The sequence below is a fragment of the Eumetopias jubatus genome, unplaced genomic scaffold, assembly GCF_037043125.1.
Source record: "Eumetopias jubatus isolate StellerSeaLion01/CBP00866 unplaced genomic scaffold, mEumJub1_p1.0 scaffold_6, whole genome shotgun sequence".
Taxonomy (NCBI): domain Eukaryota; kingdom Metazoa; phylum Chordata; class Mammalia; order Carnivora; family Otariidae; genus Eumetopias; species Eumetopias jubatus.
This window is the reverse complement of record NW_028274812.1, coordinates 126,714,653-126,730,874: the sequence shown is the minus strand read 5'-3', so window position 1 is coordinate 126,730,874 and position 16,222 is coordinate 126,714,653. Positions and strand designations below refer to the sequence as shown.

At 43.0% G+C, this 16,222-nt stretch overlaps 1 protein-coding gene across 3 annotated transcripts in view; it reads left to right on the top strand.

The window, feature by feature from the left end:
• LYRM4 (LYR motif containing 4) overlaps positions 1-16,222 on the top strand; it is a 159,797-nt gene that overhangs the window by 117,813 nt on the left and 25,762 nt on the right. Inside the window, exon 3 of one of the 3 annotated variants that reach the window (XR_003612261.2) lies at positions 14,540-14,732. The exons of the other annotated variants lie outside the window; for them this stretch is intronic. The gene's annotated coding sequence lies outside the window, so the exon portion shown is untranslated. The remainder of the gene's footprint in view (positions 1-14,539; positions 14,733-16,222) is intronic. 3 annotated transcript variants of the gene reach the window in all.

Below are 16,222 nucleotides of genomic sequence, written 5' to 3'. Positions count from 1 at the left end.
TGTCAGAAAATGAAATTTTGGTAAAGGAGCTATTCTAGATAAATCAGAAATGAAACTTGAGTTCTGAAGGAAATCTAGAACTTATATTTAATTTTATATTTGGAAGTACATTAGAAATGACAAAGTAATCTTTCCATGTATATTTATTGGTTTAATTAGCAGTTACTTCATTTTGTATCTTTCATATAAAATGGAAAGTGATTCCAAATGAGAGGCTGTCATTTTCAGTAATTGTTGGCATGGTTTTAGAAGAGTTGATTTCTTGGTTGCTGTAAGGTGTGTGCACGTGTGCGTGTGTGTGTCCGTGTCTCCATATCCACTGAGTAAAGGTTATCACCTATAAACTAGTCTGAAAATGTTTCTTTCATTAAAAAACAAAAAAAACTCTTTATCATGACTAATCAGTTTTCGCGCTTTTCCATCCATGTTTTGTACTTGAGACCGTTCAGAAGGCACAGTGACTTATCCAGGACCACAGTTCAATGGACACACAGAGCAGGACTTGAGTTCGGAGTCCTCCCGCCGTTACACTGCAAGTCTGAGAGCCTGGGGCTGGTGGAGGCCTCCATCTCTTCTTCGTGGTTTCATGTTTCCGATAAATGCCCACTCTGTACAGTGTGGGGCTCCATGGGGTAAACAGCACATCCAGACAACAGACATTAAATAAGCACACAGGTGGATCTGTCACAAGGAGGGCTACAACCCCGAGGGGGTGACCAGGGACATCAGTCGAGGGTGTCTTCTCGGAGCAAGTGACATTTGGTCTGGGCCCTGGCAACAAGGAGAGGTGCATTAAGGGGAGGGTGGAGAAACGGTGCAGGCACGTTCCAGGAACTGTACGAAGACAGGGGTTGTTTCTCACATTTAGACTCCGAGTCGGTGAAAAGCCCCTTGCCCTGGCTTCCCCACTGCAGGCCGCTCTGTCTGCAAGAGAGGGAGGCTGTGCCGCCTCAGCCGAGCAGCTGTTTGGCGAAAGAAAGACAGGCAGTCATCTCTTCATCAGCGCTGCTCATTTATGAGACCCGGGGCTTCCAGAGCTTGCGGGAGAAGCTGCTTCAGCAGCAGCACAAGAGAAAGGAGAGGTGGAACAGCACATATTTTGTGTGTCCCGTTCTCCCCCCACCATCCCGCCAGGTTCACTGGTGACTAACTTCACTTGCTAACACAAGGAATTTAGGCAGTGGGGAGAGAAAGTGAGGAAGTCCTGTTTCTCTGCATTAAAGGCTTTTGTGACTATATGAAATTTTGTATCTCTCTTTACCATCTTCCTTCAAACAAAGATTAAAAGGGATCTGTTTAGGGATGCCTGGGTGGCTCAGTCGGTTAAGCGTCTGACTCTTGGTTTCGGCTCGGGTCATGATCTCTCAGCTGTGGGATCGGGCCCCGCGTCCGGCTCTATGCTCAGTGCAGAGTCTGCTTCAGATTCTCTCGCCCTCTCACTCACTTTCCCTCAAATAAATAAAATCTTTCAAAAGGGGGGGTGATCCATTTATAAAACAAACAGCCAAATATATTTATTTACAGTTATATATTAATATAACAAATTTATGTAGTCACATGAACATATATAAAATTTGGTTAAGCAGATCCAAGGACTTTTTTTTACTTAACCTGGGACAGTATATTTTCTGTCTGAAAACCCACTATGTAAACCATAACCTCACAATAAACCCCAGTTCTCAGGGAAAGGAACACTTACCTGCTTCTGCTCACTGGCATTTTAGGTGAAACCTGAAGTGATTGTTCATTGGTAGCCTAACCAAGCACTTTAATTATCATCTTTACTTAACGCCAGATCCAGGTTAAAACGTTAGGACGTCAGCTAGACTATGACTGCGTATGTTTGCTTCCTGGTTAAAGAAAAGGAAATCCCACATATCCTTGTTCTGTTAAGATAATAAAAAGAGTTCACATAACATAATAAAATAAAGTTAAAAAAAGTTCACATTGAACATAAATTAACATTTAAGTTGCTAAAAAAAAAAAAAAACTGTTTGCCTCAAACGCAGACATCACAGCAAAGTTTACCTGTCACCCAATTAGGAACATCATTAAAAATATAAACCTCAAACCCACACAGTAATACTTGGTCATGGCTTCTTGAAGGGTTCGTCTCGTGCTCTGGAAGGAGAAGTGAGTGGGGGCAAGGTTATTCCATCATCTCTGCACTGTCCTCTCACAAGCTATTCCATTTTTCAGTGAAAGTCCAAAATGACTCTTTGGTGGTCTCGGTCTACAAATCCCTGACATGAGAATGTGTTAGGACTGTTTCTTATAACAACAAATCCTGGGTTGGTTAATTCAGTGGGCCCATAAACCTCCTGGCTTTAGCTTGACAATGTCCCACAGTAAAAAAATAGAAAATCCCTGGCGCCTTGTCTTCTCCTAAGAGCAGGGACACCTTTTCCACAAGGCCTCAGCCATCCTCCTTTCTAGTCACATTGACCAGAGTTGTGTTACATGGTTGTCCTCCAACCGTTCACCCGTCAGGTAGATTGAGACCACAGTGATTGGCTTAGATCAGTCAAGGTGGACACCATGGGACTGGAGAGAGACCGGCCTCCCCTGAGGCTCACAGGGGACTGAACAAGTTGGGGCTTTGTTGGGAGGGAAGGAGGCAAAGAAGGGGCAGCTGTGGATGGGCAAGCAGTGGTCTCATCCACGGTGGGTTTAACACGTGGGGCCTGGGCACCTGCATCTGACAAGCGCTCCGGGTATTGCCTAAGAGTACTGATTGGGCAAGCACTTAGGTTTGACTCCTGCTCTCCCTTTGCCAGTTCTGTGACCCGGCGCAGTCTTCCCATTAATAATAACAGCGTCCACCTCAGAAGATGACATGGGAGGAAAGATGAATGCACGGGCCTGCTTTTCCTTCCCAGTCAGGTCTAAGCTCTTTAAGGACAAGGTGTCAATCAGGGATCCCTACTTCACAGAGATTTGTTTATTCAATGCGGGGAAGATGCTACGAAACAGCCGCCGAGCTTACAGGCTAGCCTCACATGGGGGAAGAAGACATACCCCATGTTGGAGCTTCTCACAGCCTAATGAGGCGGGCGGGTAGGAATGCAGTGTGAGAAGCCCCATATGCAGTGAGAGCATATTAGAATATTTTAAGCAGTGAAGTGGTTGTATCAAATTTACGTGCTGGAGGGATTGCAGTAATGAAAAATAGTAATTGTAGTGTTGAGAATGGAGGCAGAATGTCCAGGTAGAGCTAAGCTAAGCAGGAGAGAATTTCGGAGCTGAGGGAGGGGAGTGACTCTTAGAATGGAGAAGGATGGGTGAACTCTAGAGGTAAACTGAAGACTCTGCTGGGTCAGGGGCTCAGGAGAGAGGGCTGGTCTAGCAACAGAGACTTAACAGGCAGTACTCTCAGCACATCAGAGCCGTGGGTATAAATGAGGGTCCATGTGGTGAGTATTTATTAAAGACCTATTGGTGGTCTTACTGACATTTTGTAATCAATATGCATGAGCAGTGAGGACATGTAATGTTCTTTTCTGCTCCTCGGCAGCATGTCTCCTGAGATTTTTTTTTCCCCCTCATAAGGACTAGAATCACACCGCTTTCCCTTCGGATGAAGCTTGTTTTTACTTCGTGGGCAGGAGGGCCTGAGCTGTTATAAAGAAATGTCACACCCATAGCGCTCACCATCACTGTGATGAGGAGCGCTGACTTTCTTGTCAGACGGGCTTTGGGTTTCAGTCCTGGCTCCCCACCACAGGAGATGTGTGAAATTGAGCACATTTCTTAATCTTTATAAATCTCATTTTCCTCTCCTGCAAAATGAGAATAATATTATCTCCACTTATCCTAACTGCATTTCCTTTCCTTTGTTCAAATAGAGAAACAAAAGAAGAGGCAAATAAGAGAAGGAGCGGGAAAAGCTTGCTTCAGACTTCAGCTAATATGATGTATTAGTGGGTGAAGCCACAGTGCCAGCGTGCTGGTCGTGTACTTGAAATGGTAGGTTGGCACTGACCACAGGCATTGGCCCGCGCCACTGCGCTTTCTGCGGAACCCTGTCCCAGCTCCAAGCCCGGTGACAGAGGCCGCCTCTCTGCCTCTCAGACACATTCCCAGCGAGAAGTATTTCCTTCTCAGGGGGCCACGCCATCAGGGCGAAAGACACCTTGGGTTTATGCTAGCAGGTCTGTGGCTCGTACCCACTTACAGTGGCACATCAAAACGTCCCAGCACATCAGACCTCAGAGGCCTGAGAAGTCAGGCAGCACAGCCCTGGCCGAGAAGCCACAGGGGAAGGGATTGCAGAGGCATGGCCAGGGAGCCTTCGGAGCAAGCACTCCACGCCTGCCATTTCCACACAGTTCTAGCTCAGGGTTGTTTGGGATGCTGAAGACATTTCCCAGCTCCCAAAGCTGTGGGTAGCTGGGACTCTCTGGAAAAGACAGGAAGAAAAACCCATGACTTAATACCCTATATGAGAATTTCACTTTCTTTTAGGTACTTGACATATTTCTGACAAATAAGCCATTTCTCTTCCTTGTCCGTGCTGAGGCTAGTCCCCCTCTTGTCCGAGCCTGTCAATTCAGTGGTGCTGAGCACAGCAGAACAAGGGGGAGGAAATCCAGGGAATGGCAGTGGGAGCTCAGGGAAACCCTGGACAGCTTTGCCTTGAGGACACCATCTGACAGACATTTGCTTTTCCTAACACATGCTTGCTAAGCCATTCTGATGATGTGGTCACATCAGATTTCTCTCAGCTCTCCCTAAGCATTTCTTTTTCTGGGTTATGGAGCGGCTATTCTGGAAGGAAAGCAATTTGATGTCAGGGGCTCCTTTGAGCCTTGGGAATTAGGACTCAGAAGCTTGGAACTGGAGCTCAGCTGCTGGTGGGAAATACACTGTGAATGTTTTATTCAGTAATGCATATATAACATTGAGCAGAATCCAAATACATAAATCACTTATACAATAGCCGTTAAAAGCTACCTTCCAGCATTTCAGAACTCAGCAGCCAGAATTGCTCACAAAGTCCTCTATTGCCACCTGCTGGTCGAATGTGTTATTACGCTGTGAAATCTGATTCCTATTTTCAGTTCCCTTCAGCCTCTTCATAGTCCTTTGGCACTCGGGTTTTTCCCCTGGGGAAAATTTGCCCCCACCCAAACTGAAATGCCTTATGTTTTTAAGGATTGCAAAAGAGAACGGTAGTAATCTTCAGAACTCAGGCAGGACAGAGAGAACAGGATGGAGAGAGACCTTGGGTTCTGTTGGGAGGCCCCCAGCGAGCCTACATCTCAAGGGCAAGGACTTAGTACTCCATTTATCTTTAGATTGGGCCATATTATCATTGCAGCTGTCTACCCCTCGATGTCTGTATGTCACAGTCACCAATATGTTCCATCAAAGGAGTAGGAATTATTAGTATTAGCGGTAAAACTTGCCCATAAATCAGCATGAGCTCACATGATTCCCAGTACAGAAACCTTACCCCAAAGGTTGTCATGAGACCCCAGAGCCAGGAGGTAAATTTGGTCACCTGTGCAAGACATAGTCGAATAATTATTGTGTAACTTTTTGACATCACTTCAAAATGATCATCATATCCTGTGTGACAGTGGTGTGCCAACCAGGCATCAGACTCTAGTCCAAAGTGAAGGCCTCCAATGTAGCCATGGGTCTCAGAATGCTAACAGATGTCACTTGAGCATTCTCAAGTGACTTATTAGCATTATACAGCTGAGTTACAGCCATGAGCCCTTCTGAACTTGACATGGTGTCATTGATGTCTTCGCAGCTCAGAAACAATACTTTGGCATCTCGGCTCCTGGAAGTTTCATGAAAGGCTGGATGGAGAATATCCAAACTGTAGCCACATGGTGATTCAGGGTAGGGCCGGGGTACAGAAGTGCCAACTGGACCATGGGACGCTGATGCATCCATGACGCAGGTGTTCTCTGAGAACCTGTGACAGACAAGCAAGCTGAGGAGCCATGCCCAGAGATGACAGTGCTCTTTTTAGGCAAAGGCGTTCTGAAAACTGAAATTAAGAAGCAGATTTACTAAAGCATACTGGGCTCTTCAAATCTGGGCATGGGTATAGCCCCAAAAAGGATGTTGTCAGGTAACTATCTCCTAATACAAAGGCTAAGTTAAAGGGGGGAGGGTCATGTTTCAAATTTAGGGGGAAATTAAAAAGCGGATGGCTTTTCACTTTCACTCTGAACTATGGAAAGCCATGTAATAAGAGATGAGCATCGAGAAATCTAATGAAGGCTATAAACTCTAGAACTGGACATACTGCTTATCTCTTGCTGCATACTAAGTTATCAAAATTGAGCAGCTTAAAGCAGCAGTCTCCATTTATTACCAATCCCAGCTTCTGTGTGAGATTTTTCAGATACTCAGACAGCACGTGTCTTATGGAGAATGTTCTGCAGTGACTCGACTTCAGGCAGAGGACTCAAAAGCAGGGGCCTGGAATCATTTCATTCACTTACTTGTCTGGTGGTTGGCACCAGCTGTCAAAGCAGAGCTGCTCACCAGAACATGCACCCATGGCCTTGCCATGTACACTGGGCTTCCTCACAACATGGCGGCTGGATTCCAAGGGCAAGGGACCCAAAGGAGAGAGCCAGGCAGAAGATAGATTGCCTTTATGACTTAGCCTCAGAAGCCATGCTGTGTCGCTGCCACTAACCCAGGTGTATCAGTCAAGGTGGTCAGAGAACTTGCCCAGGTTCGAGGAGAGGGAACTGAAATCAAGTCATGTATTTGGAAACTACATCAGCCATACCTGTCTCCTTCATTGTAACTCCATCCTTACACGTGTACAGCAACAGAGTACGGCGTGTTGTGGGCCCTCAGGGAACACCAGACAGGTATGCCATGGACAAATGGGTGGGTCAGCGGGTTGGTTTTAGCTCTGGTTCTCTCTCCGACTTGTGGTTTGACCTGGTCTTAGTCTCTCTGGGTCTCAGTTTCCTGTCCTGAAGAACAAAAACACTGAGCTCTGAGTCAGTGATTATTCCATTTTTTAGTAGCCTGATATGCATGCTTCAGTGGTAGTGGGGTTTGCTACAGCAGTAACTCTGAGTGAGAGGGTGATGATAAAAGTTTGCAAAAGCCCCCTCCCCCGAAAACCCTATTTCCCCTCCCCACCTTGAGAATCCCGAGTTAAATGACCTCTAATAAAACTTCTGCCAGCTCTGATCATGAGCCTTGAAACCTTGGACGTGTTGCTTGGCCTCTTTGGGTTTTAGTTTCCTGCTCCAGGAGCGCCTGGGTGGCTCAGTGGGTGAAGCGTCCGTCTCTTGATTTCTGCTCAGGTCATGATCTCAGTGTCATGAAATGGATCCAGCCATGTGTGGGGCTCTGCTAGGCGTGGAGTCTGCTTAAGATTCTCTCTCTCCCCCTGCCCCTCTCCCCCACCCCGTGTGCGCACGCTCTCTGTCTCTAAAAAAAGTTTCCTGCTCTGTAAAATAAAAGGCCTATTAAATATCAGTTAAACTTTTTCAGCTTTCAAATGCGTGATTTTACTATTTATTTTGACATGAGGTTCCTTTATCCACATTGATTCTGCTTTGCTGTATGGACATTTGAGTCTGTAGGATTCCTATGTTTATAAGTTCCCCCTGAGGCCCTTTGAAATGTTTTCCTTTGTGTGGAACAATAGGATCACAGAGTGGCTTTGTGATTGGACTTGGAAATCATCAAACTCTCCATTTTACAACTGAAAAAACTGAGGCACAGAGAGGCCAAGCGATGTTCCTGAGGACAGAGGGTATGTTAGTCAGGGTTCAACAGAGGAACAAACTCACCGGATATAAAAGGAGATTTACTTTGTGGATTTGACTGACATCATTACGGAGGCTGAGCAGGAGACCCGAGAAAGCTGGCCATGTAATTCAGTCCGAGTCTGAAGGCCTGAGAACAGGAGAGGGTGAAATGAGATCCCATCCCCAGCTCAAACAGTTAGGGAACGGGGGTGAATTCTTCCTGGGGAGCACAAACCTAATTACTGGGAGGGCATTCTCATTACTGAGCCCACCAATTCCAATGCTCCTCTCATCTGGAAATACCATCACAGACATACCCAAAAATAGTGCTTAACGTGGGCATCCCTTGGCTCATTCCAAATGACATAAAATTAACCCTCACAAGAGGCAGGGTTGGAGACGATGCAGGCTAAACTCCTTGCACCTGAGGCAGTGTACCTTACTGTTCATGTGACATCATCCTGTTGATCAAAAATACGTAAATGTGTGCACCCTAGGTGACGGTGCCATCTTCTTTTTAATTCCACAGATGTGACAAATGTTCAATCCCTTTTCATAAAAGCACAGATTTTTTAGACATGAAAACTCCACATCAAAAACCTGGAAGGCCAAAATAATTTTAACAAGAGGTAATCAGGATCACACATGGAGGTTCTTGGTATGATGTCTGTGGGGACCAACAAGGTTTTTTGTTTGTTTTTTTAAAGATTTTATTTATTTATTTGGCAGAGAGAGAGAGAGACAGCAAGAGAGGGAACACAAGCAGGGGGAGCTGCAGAGGGAGAGGGAGAAGCAGATTCCCCGCTGAGCAGGGAGCCCGATGTAGGGCTCCGTCCCAGGATCCTGGGATCATAACCTGAGCCAAAGGCAGACACTTAAGGACTGAGCCACCAAGGCGCCCCTATATATTGACCTTTTTGAATGCTAAAGCCATACATTGTTTGGATGTACTCGTCATCTACTTAATAAATTCTCCTTCCTCCCACCATTTTTTAAAATTTTGTCAAGTTTTAGTTACATTTTACGTTTTTAAAAATATCTTGCGTAATACTAAACACAGTTACATCAAAAGTGTCAAAAGCCAGCAAGCCACTACTGTTTTAAAACCAAACATTTATTTTTATATAACACTCTTCAATCTACTCCGGTTTGTATTTTTTGTAGAGTGTGTGACCTGTGTCGTGAATTGAACTTGATATTCTGTTGCCTAACTTTGAAGTATATCCTCAAAGTTCTCGTTATGATGCCTTCGCTGTGTTTATAGAGGCACAGGGACGAGATGGTTTGAACTTTGACCCTCTTTCTCCGTGGGCATCCGGCCAACCTGGCTAAGTTACCACTCTGCAGCTCACCAGCCTTTCCTGGCCTCTGTCTTCTCGTCTCTACAACAGAGATTTTAATACCAGTTTTCTAAGAATTTAATAACAAGGATGACATTCAGTTCCATTAAGTGCTTGGAACTTAGTAGGTGCTCAAAGAATATTAATATTCTTCTTTTGGGATTAAACTCTGGGGCTTTATCTGTAGCAACCACTTTGAAGTCTTTCTTTGGTTGTCAAAAGACTATTTCTTTAAGATTTTAGAATATTAGCATGATTGTGGAGAGCAGCATTTCTTTGTCTAAAGGCTTAATCTCATTTGTAGCTCTTAACTTTTCTTAAGTATCTCTAGCACTTGCTTCTATTCAAAAATCCCAAAGAACTGTTCCTTTCTTGTAATTCTAGTTCTTACCTTTCTCATATTTTTGTCTCTTTTACCCTCTGTCTTAAGTCCAAAGTCACATCTGTCACTGGGTTTGTTTTCTGTTGCATATTGGGGTTATTTTCCTGGGTTTTGAGTTTGGGATGTGTGTAATATACAAATGTCAAAATATAGAAGCCTTTTTGTGACATAGTCTGGAAATCGCTCATAAGAATACTCATTCTCACTGGCTACTGACTCAAATTCTTTAACTGAGGAAAAGTATTTAACATCATTTTTTTCTACATAAAAAATTGTGGCAGGCATTTTTCTTTTGTCTTCATGGAATTTACTTTCATGATACCTTCTCAGAGCCCCTTATCTATTAATCTTTTTTAGAATCCTTGTTCATCTCCTAGAAGACAGCAGACTTGTTTTTCCTCCTTGTAACTTGTGGAACCACTACCATACCAAAGGCAAAATTAAGTCTGTACCACCTCAAATATGTGAGTAACACAGATGACAGAGGTCAGATTTTATACAGAGGAGGTGACTGTTTTTCTGCAGCTAATGTGAATTTGGAGCCTCTCATAGAAGTTGCTGCTAGAGGGGCACCTGGGTGGCTCAGATGGTTAAGCTTCTGCCTTTGGCTCAGGTCATGATCCCAGGATCCTGGGATCGAGCCCCACCTCTGGCTCCTGGCTCAGCGGGGAGCCTGCTTCTCCCTCTCCCTCTGCCTCTCCCCCTGCTCATGCTCGCTCTCTCTATCTCTATGTCTCAAATAAATAAATTTTTAAAAAAAAATCTTAAAAAAAAATGTTGCTGCTAGAAAGAGAAGCAGAATAGAAGTTGGAATTTGCAAACCTGCAGGAGGAATATTCCGTATCTTCCTTCAAAAATGTATTCTGATGGAATGGCTAGTATCAAAGAGACAAGAAATAACAGGTATTGATTGATGAGCATGTGGAGAAAAAGGCCCCTCATGCAGTGTTAGTGGGAATACAAATTAGTACAGCCACTGTGGTAAACAGTATGGAGGGTCCTCAAAAAAAAAACTACCATATGATCGAGTAATTTCACTACTGAGTATTTACCCAAAGGAAACAAAAACACTAATTCGAAAAGATATATGCACCTTTATATTTATTGCAGCATTATTTACAATAGCCAAGATATGGAAGCAACCTGAGTATTCACTGATAGATAAAGATGTGTATATACAATGGAATATTACTCATCTATAAAAAAGAAATGAGATCTTGCCATTTGCGAGGACATTGTTAGGCCTAGAGGTCTACCCTAGAGGGTATCATGCTAAGTGAAATAAGATAAAGACAAATACCATATGATTACATTTATTTAAAAATTTTAATGGAACGCAAACAACGAATCATGAAATGCTACATCAAAAACTAATGATGTAATGTATGGTGACTAACATAATAAAATAAAATTTAAGAAAATAAAAATAAATATTTTAATGGAATTTAAAAAACAAAACAGACCAAAAAAACAGAAATAGATCCATAAATACAGAAAACAAACTGGTGATTGCCAGAGGGGAGGGGAGCAAAATGGGTAAAGGGGAGTGGGAGGTACAGGCTTCTGGTTGTGGAATGAATAAGTCACAGAGATGAAAGATACCACATAGGAGGGGCGCCTGGGTGGGTCAGTCAGTTAAGCATCTGCCTTTGGCCCAGGTCATGGTCCCAGGGTCCTGGGATCAAGTCCCACATCGGGCTCCCTGCTCAGCGGGAGTCTGCTTCTCCCTCTGCCTCTCCCCTGCTCATGCTCTTTCTTGCTTTCTCTCTCTGTCTCAAATAAATAAATGAAATCTTAAAAAAAAAGATACCACATAGGGAACATAGTCACTAGTGTTATAATAGCATTGTATGGGGACAGTTAGCTGAGCATAGCATAATATATAGAGTTGTCAAATCACTGTACTATATACCTGAAACTAATGTAACATTATATGTCAACTATACTTCAATTTTTAAAAAAAAATTTTTGCATTAAAAACTACGTTCTGATGAAGAGAATTTGGTTGGTGCTCCTCAGGCAACTAGCAAGGACAAAGCCTATCAACTCTTACTCCAGTTGGTGACTAGAATGGAGAGAGATAACCAGAGAGAGCAGGAATTCTGTCTTTTCTGAGAGGAGGTCAACAAACAATTGAGTAGTTCTAATTAGACAGATAGAATAACAGGACATTGGATGCAGAATATTAAAATGCGCATCATCCAAGGAAGCTGATTTTAAATAGAGGTGGGCATACAGAGAACTATCACCAGCCAGGTCACAAAGTCAACAATAAAGCTCACTAGAGTCCATATAAGAAGGAACTCAAAGAAGATACATCCACACAGCAAGATTACAAACTGCAAACTTGAACAGCTTTTCAAGGCTGTCACGGAGTGGAGCCATCCCCAGGCATTTGGTTTCTGCTGGTCTGGTTCTCTCCCGACAGATCCTGGCAGCAACAGTTCTACTTTGGCCTTATAAAGAAGAAGCACTGTGCTACAGCAATCCCACCCCTAGCTCTGTGCTCCAGAGAACTGAGAACATGTGTCCACACAAAAAGGCATACCAAGAATGTGCACAGCAGCGCTATTCACGATAGCCAAAAAGTGGCAACAGACCCAGTGCTCATCAACTGATGAATGGATAAACAAAACATGGTATATCCATACAATGGAGAATATTCAGCCATAAAAAGTAATGAAGTACTGATACATGCCAGGCACAAAAGGATATATACTGTGTGATTTCATTTTTATGAAATAGCCAGAATAGGCAAATCCATAGAGTCAGAGAGTAGATAAGTAGATTCCAGGAGCTGGGAAGGATGGGAGGTTTGGGGGGTGACTACTCCTAGGTATAATTTCTTTTGTGGGTAATGAAAATTGATTGTAATGATGGGTGCCCAGCTGTCAATATACTAAAAACCACTGCATTGTATATTTTGAAATATTTTACGGTATGTGAATTATGTTAAGCTGTTAAGAAGAGGCACCAGGAAGAGATCAGGTCTTTCTGTGCATAGTTCTCTACAACAAGAAATGAAGAGTCTAACCAGTCCTCCTACAGGTGTCATTACCCCCAGGGCAGTTTAGCAAGCCAGTAGAAGAGGCTGTGGTTAGAACCTGTGGGACTCACCTTGATGCAGGTGCCTCTTGCCTAGCCAACACCTGGGAAGCTGAAGTGGAAGTAATCTAATTAATAGAATCCATCCACTGAATGCTATGGGCCAAGCATTGTGCTAAAACATTATAAATACTAATGATAGAAGGTCGACGTTATCAGTATGTGCTATGGTGAGCGCTGTGAATTGTGCAAGACTGTTGAATCACAGATCTGTACCTCTGAAACAAATAATGCGATATATGTTAAGAAAAAAAAGAAGAAGATAGCAGGAGGGGAAGAATGAAGGGGGGTAAATCGGAGGGGGAGATGAACCATGAGAGACGATGGACTCTGAAAAACAAACTGAGGGTTCTAGAGGGGAGGGGGGTGGGGGGGATGGGTTAGCCTGGTGATGGGTATTAAAGAGGGCACGTTCTGCGTGGAGCACTGGGTGTTATGCATAAACAATGAATCATGGAACACTACATCACCAACTAATGATGTATGGTGATTAATATAACATGGGCGCGTGGGTGGCTCAGTTCATTAAGCGACTGCCTTCGGCTCAGGGCATGATCCTGGAGTCCCGGGATCGAGTCCCGCATCGAGCTCCTTGCTCAGCAGGGGGTCTGCTTCTCCCTCTGACCCTTTTCCCTCGTTTTTCAGAGTGTGCAGGCGTAGGGGAGGGCCAGGGAAAGGAGAGAAAGAATTTCAAGCAGACTCCATGCTGAGCACCGGGCCCAACGCGGGGCTGGATTCTAGGACACTGAGATTATGATCTGAGCCGAAATCAAGAGTCAGACACTTAGTGTCTGAGTCAGACACTGGGTGACTGAGCCACCCAGGCCCCCCTATCTCTCATTCTCTCTCTCTCAAATAAATAAATAAAATCTTAAAAAAAAATAAAAAATAAAAAAAATTTTAAGTTAAAAAAAAAAGATCAGTGTTATCTTACTCTGCAGGTAAGGAAACTGAGGCTCCAGGGCTAAGTAATATAACCAGGGTTTCAGAGCTAGTGATTGGCAGAGCGAAGATGGAAACCAGGTTTGTTTCATGACAAAGCCCAGGCTCTTCAACATGGATTATCTCTCCTGCCTTCCCACGTCTCCACCCCCAGTCCAGCCCATTCTAATAGGTAGCAGGAAATTGTGGACAAGTTATTATATAGAAGAATATTGGCTTAGTTTGTTTTTTTTTTCTTAAAGATTTTATTTATTTTAGAGACAGAGCATGCGCACAAGCAGGGAGAAGGGCAGAAGTCAGGGAGAGGGTCTCAAGCAGACTCCACGATGAGCAGGAAACCCAAACCAGGACTCCATCCCAGGACCCTGAGATCATGACCTGAGCCAAAATCAAGGGTAGGATGCTTAACTGACTTAGCCACCCAGGCGCCCCGAATACTGACTTAGTTTTAAAAGTATTGAATAGAGTAACCAAGTGATCTAGCAATTCCACTTCTGGGTATATGCCCAAAAAGAATTGAAAGCTGGGACTTCAAACAGATATTTGTATACCAGTGTTCACAGCACTATTCGTAATCCCCCAAAAGTTTCGGAAGCAACCCAAGTGTCCATCAGCAGATGAATAGATGAACAAAATCGTCTGTGCATACAATGGAATATTTTTCCACCTTAAGAAGGAAGGCGCTTCTGACACAGGCTGTGACATGGATGCACCTTGAAGACATGCTCAGTGAAATAACGCAGGCTAAAAAGGACAAATATTGTATGATTCCACTTTACATGAGGTCCTTACAGAAAGTAGAAGGGTAGCTGCTAAGGCAAAGGGGACGGGACGTTAGAGTTTAATGGGTACAGAGTTTCAGTCTGGGAAGATGGAAAAGTTAAGATGGATGATGGCCACGTTTGTACAACATTGTGAATGTGCTTAATGCCACTAAAATGTACACTTCAGAATGGCAAGAAGCAAATTTTATGTTATGTGTGTTTTACCACAATAAAAAACAGTATTGGGTTTGCTTCAAATTCTAGGGCAGGAAAGCTTTTTTGAATGGGTTCACCTGGAAAATGTAAAAAACAATCCTTGCCTGGGAAGAAGACAAGGCCTGAGGCGTCCAGTGTGAACCCCACCAAAGGAGCTAATCCTGTGACCGGAAGAGCCACACCTGGAGTGGATCTGCACTCCGTTCACAGCCCCAAGCAATGTGGTCGGCTGGAGAGGAGAGTAAGTAGGGATGAGGTTTCTTTTCTTTTTTTTTTAAGATTTTTATTTATTTATGTGACACAGAGAGACACAGCAAGAGAGGAAACACAAGCAGGGGGAGTGGGAGAGGGAGAAGCTCTTAAACAAACTGACATTGGGTTACATTCTTTCCTGTATATTCCGTTTGCAATGGCTGGCACTTTCTCTTTGTTTCTTTACTACCCCTCCCCCACCCCCGGCTATTGAGGTTTGATGGACAAATAAAAATTGTATGTATATAAGTGTATAACATATTTTGATACCCATATAAATTGGGACGTGATGACCACAGTCATACTCATTGAAATATCCATCATCGTAGTACCCTTTCGTGTGTGTGTGTGTGTGTGTGTGTGTGTGTGTGTGTGTGTGTGTGGTGAGAACACTTGAGATCTACCCTCTTTAGCAAATTCTATTGTTATTAACTATAGTCACCATACTGTACATTAGGTTTGTACCCTTTGATCATTATCTGCACCCCCCTTCCTCCACCCTTTCCCCAGCCTTTGGTCACTACCATTCTCTCTGTTACTATGAATTTGATTTTTATTAGTGGGATCATGCAGTATTTGTCTTTTTTGTCTGGCTTGTTTCATTTAGCATAAGGTCCTCCAGGTTCATCCATGTTTTTGAAAATGGCAGAAATTCCTTCTTTTTGTGGCTGAATAATACTCTGTTGTGTGTGTGTGTGTGTGTGTGTGTGTGTGTATTCATTTATATACACACTTTCTTTATCCCATCACCTGCTCTGGACACGTGACTGTTTCCATTATCTTGGTTGTTAGAATAATGCCACAATGAACATGGAAGTACAGATATCTCTGGGATACTGATTTTATTTCCTTTGGGTATAGACCCAGCAGTGGGATTGCTGAATCGTATGGTAGTTCTATTTTTAGTATTTTAAGGAAGTTCCATACTGGTATTCCATAATGGCTATATGAACTTATTTTTTAAATTTTTATTATGGAAAAATATGAATGTATACAAAATATACAGAATAGCATAATGAGCTCCATGTATTGATCACCTTTAATGATTTTATACTCATGGCCAATGGTATTTTATCTTTATGCCCTCCCATATTATTATGAGAAGATTTATATCTCATATATAAATTTATTTTTTATTTTAGTACAAATCCAAAAAGTTTTTTAACATAACTATAATACCATTATCATTCCTAACAAATTAACAGTAATTCCTAAATATCATCAAATATACAGTATCTAAATTTTGAACTGTCTCATAAAAACAATCTTTTAAACTTTATGTGTTTGAATTAAGATCCAGATCAGCTACTGGATGATATATCTCTTAAATTTTCTTTAACGTAGAGGTTCTGCCCATATCCTTTTTTTCCTCACTCTTGTTTTTCCTTATAATTCATGTGTTGAAGGAGTTAAGTTCTTATGTCTGGATTTTGCTGATTTCTTCGCTGTTCTGTTACTTACCTTGTATAAAAACTGGTA